At 36.7% G+C, this 3,823-nt stretch overlaps 1 non-coding gene across 1 annotated transcript; it reads left to right on the top strand.

Moving 5' to 3' along the window:
- Positions 1–2,831: 2,831 nt before the first annotated feature.
- On the top strand, positions 2,832–2,962 carry LOC126032771 (small nucleolar RNA SNORA51). Its single transcript, XR_007503973.1, has one exon. It is a non-coding gene; the product is annotated as a small nucleolar RNA SNORA51 (small nucleolar RNA).
- The last annotated feature ends 861 nt before the right edge of the window (positions 2,963–3,823 follow it).

The raw sequence follows: 3,823 nt of genomic DNA, 5'->3' as shown, positions 1-3,823 counted from the left end.
GATGTAGTGGTCCTCAAACTATGGCCCGCGGGCCACATATTGTATTTGTATCTGTTTTGTTTCTTCATTGAGAAATAAGATATATGCAGTGTGCATAAGAATTCATTCATGGGGCCGGGCGGTGGCGCTAGAGGTAAGGTGCCTGCCTTGCCTGCGCTAGCCTAGGACAGACCACGGTTCAATTCCCTGGCGTCCCATATGGTCCCCCAAGCCAGGAGCGACTTCTGAGCGCATAGCCAGGAGTAACCCCTGAGCGTCAAATGGGTGTGGCCCAAAAAAACAACAAAAAAAAAAAGAATTCATTCATAAGTTTTGTTTTTACTATAGTCAGACCCTCCAATGGTCTGAGGGACAGTGAACTGGCCCCCTGTTTAAAGAGTTTGAGGACCCCTGGATCAAATGGAAGCTCAATTTTCAGTTTTTTGAGGAATCTTCATATTGTTTTCCATAAAGGCTGGATTAGCTGGCATTAGTGAATGAAAATTCCTTTCACCCCATATTCCTACCAGCACTGATTGTTCTTGTTCTTGGTATATGTGCCAGGCTCTGTGGCATGATATGGTAGCTCATTGTTGTTTTAATTTATATCTCCCTGATGATTAGTGATGTGAAGCATTTTTTTCATATGTTTTTTGACCATTTGTATTTCTTCTTTGAGAAATTGTTCATTTCTTCTCCCCATTTTTTGATGGGATTAGATGTTTTTTTCTTGTAAAGTTCTGTCAGTACCTTGTATATCTTAGATATTAACCCCTTGTCTAATGGGTGAATAGGTTGTTCTATTCTGTGGGTGGCTTTAATATCCTAGGAATTATTTCCTTTGGGGTGCAGAGGCTTCTCAGCTAAATATAGTCTCATCTGTTTATATCTGCTTCGACCTGTTTAGAGAGTGGTGTTTTTAGTCTAAGATGCTTTTAGTCTTAATGTCTTGGAGTGTTTTTACCTATGTGTTCTATATATTTTATGGTTTCGGGTCTGACATCAAGGTCTTTAAAACATTTGCATTTTTGTACAGGGTGTTAGATGGGGATCTGAGTTTATTATTTCTTTTGCAAGTGGCTGACCAGTTGTCCCAACACCACTTGTTGTAGAGGCTTTCCTTGCTCCATTTTGCATTTCTTGTCTCTTTATCAAAGATTAATTGATTGTATGTCTGTAGAGCATTCTCTGAATACTCAAGTCTATTCCAAGGATTTGAGGATATGTCTTTATTCCAATACCATGTTGTTTTTAACGACTATAGCTTTGTTTTACAGTATAAAGTTGGGAAAGTGATGCCTCCTATACTCTTTTTCCCAAGGGTTGCTCCAGCTATTTGCGGGTGTTTATTTTTCCAATTTATTTCCAATTAATTTCAGGAGTGCCTGTTCTACTTCTTTAAAAAAATAGCATGGGTATTCTTAGAAGGATTGCATTAAATCTACAATGCTTTGGTGAGTATTGATATTTTCCAATCCATGAGCAGGGTATGTGTCTCCATTTTTTATGTCCTCTTTTATTTCTTGAAACAGGGTTTTTGTAGTTTTCTTTGTATAGGTTCTTCACATTTATTTAAATTGACTACAAGATATTTGAGTTTGTGTGGCACTAATGTGAATGGGATTGTTTTTTTAATGACCATTTTCTCTCTATCGTTATTGGTGTATAAGAGGCCATTGATTTTTGCATGTTAATTTTGTAGCCTGACATTTTGCTATATAAATCTATTGTTTCTAGAAGCTTTTTGGTAGAGTTTTTAGGGTTTTCTAGATATAGTATTATGTCATTTGCAAACAATGAGAGCTTGATTTCTTCCTTTCCTATCTGGATGCCCTTGATACCTTTTTCTTTCCTAATCACTATGGCAAGAACTTCCAGCACTATGTTGAATAGGAGTGGTGAGAGAGGTCAGCCTTGTCTTGTATCAGATTCTAGAGAAAAGGCTTTTAATTTATCTCCATTGAGAATAATATTTGCCATTGGCTTATGGAAGATGGCCTTGACTATACAGACAAAAGTTCCTTCTATTTCCATCTTGATGAGAGTTTTTTTTTTTTTATCAATAATCGGCTTGTACAGTGATTGACGCATATCACAAAGAATGAGAACAAGCAGTGCTGGTGGGGAAGTGGAGAGAAAGGAACTCTTATCCATTGCTGGTGGGAATGCCGTTTAGTCCAACTTTATGAAAAGCAATATGGAGATTCCTCCAAAACCTGGAAATTGAGCTCCCATATAATCCAGCTATACCACTTCTAGGGATAACCCTAGGAACACAAAAATACAATACAAAAATTCCTTCCTCACACCTATATTTATTACAGCACTATTTATAATAGCCAGACTCTGGAAACAACCAAAATGCCCTTCAACAGATAAATGGCTAAAGAAACTGTGGTACATATACACAGGAATATTATACAGCTGTCAGGAGAGATGAAGTCATGAAATTTTCCTATACATGGATGTACACGGAATCTATTATACTGAGTAAAATAAGTCAGAGGGAGAGAGATAGACACAGAATAGTCACACTCGTCTATGGGTTTTAAGAAAAATAAAAGACATTCTTGCAATGATTTTCAGAGACAAAAGAGAGGAGGGCTGTTCCAGCTCACTACATGAAGCTCACCACAAAGAGTGATGAGTGCAGTTAGAGAAATAACTACACTGAGAACTATCATAACAATGTGACTGACTGTGGGAAGTAGAAAGCCTGTCTAGGGCGGTGTGGGGTGGGGAGGAAGGACACTTGAGATATTGGTGATGGGAATGTTGCACTGGTGAAGATTTTTTTTATATATATAAAAAAATCAAAAAGAAAAGAAAAGAAAAGAAAAAAGAAAAGAAAAGGCCTCCCAATGCTTACCACAGGCTGTGATCTTTGTACTGACTGTATAGAAAAAAAAAGTATAGTAAATGCATCCCATATACACCTCAACCCAGGTCTGTCTAGGATACAGGGTGTGGTGGGGTGGGAAGGAGGGATATTTGGGTCACTGGTGATGGAAAGTGTTCTTTATATAACTGAAATCCAACCACAATCATGTTTGTAATCAAGATGTTTAAATAAAGATACTAATTAAAAATCGGTGTTGTACCTTATCAAATGCTTTCTTTGCATATATTGATATGCTCATATAGTTTTTATTTTTCTTTTTGTTGATAAGGTGTATTATGCTGATTGATTTACATATGTTAAACCATCCTTGCATTCCTGGAATGAAATGTACTTGGTCGTGGTGAGGCATTGGATCCTATTTGCCAGAATTTTATTGAGGATGTTTGCATCTGTGTTCATCAGGGATATTGTAATTTTGTATCTGTAATTTTTTTTGGCAGTATCTCTGTCTGGTCTTGATATAAAGGTGATGCTAGCTTTGTAAAAACTATTTGGGTAGTGTTCCTGATTTTTTAATTTCCTGTAAGAGTCTGAAAAGGATTGGTAGTAGTTCCTCCTGAAAGGTTTGAAAGAATTTATTAGTGAACCCATCTGGGCCTGGGATTTTATTTTTGGGAGACTTTTGATTACCATTTTAATTTCCTTAGTAGTTATGGGTCTGTTTAGATATGCTATATTATCCAGGCTTATCATGGAAGACTATGAGTCCAAAATTTATCTATTTCTTCCAGGTTCTCCTGTATCATGGCATAGAGTTTCTCAAAATAGCCTTTAATTACCCATTGAATCTCTTCAGTATCTATAGTGTTTTCCCCCTTTTCATTTCTAATCTGGTTTATTAAATTTCTCTCTCCATTTCTTTTTCAAAGAGCCAACTTTTGATTTCATTGATCTTTCGGATTGTTCTTTTAATTTCCACTTCATTGATTTCTGCTCTAAGCT

This window comes from Suncus etruscus, chromosome 16 (assembly GCF_024139225.1).
Source record: "Suncus etruscus isolate mSunEtr1 chromosome 16, mSunEtr1.pri.cur, whole genome shotgun sequence".
Lineage (NCBI taxonomy): Eukaryota > Metazoa > Chordata > Mammalia > Eulipotyphla > Soricidae > Suncus > Suncus etruscus.
This window is presented reverse-complemented; position numbering and strand designations above follow the sequence as displayed.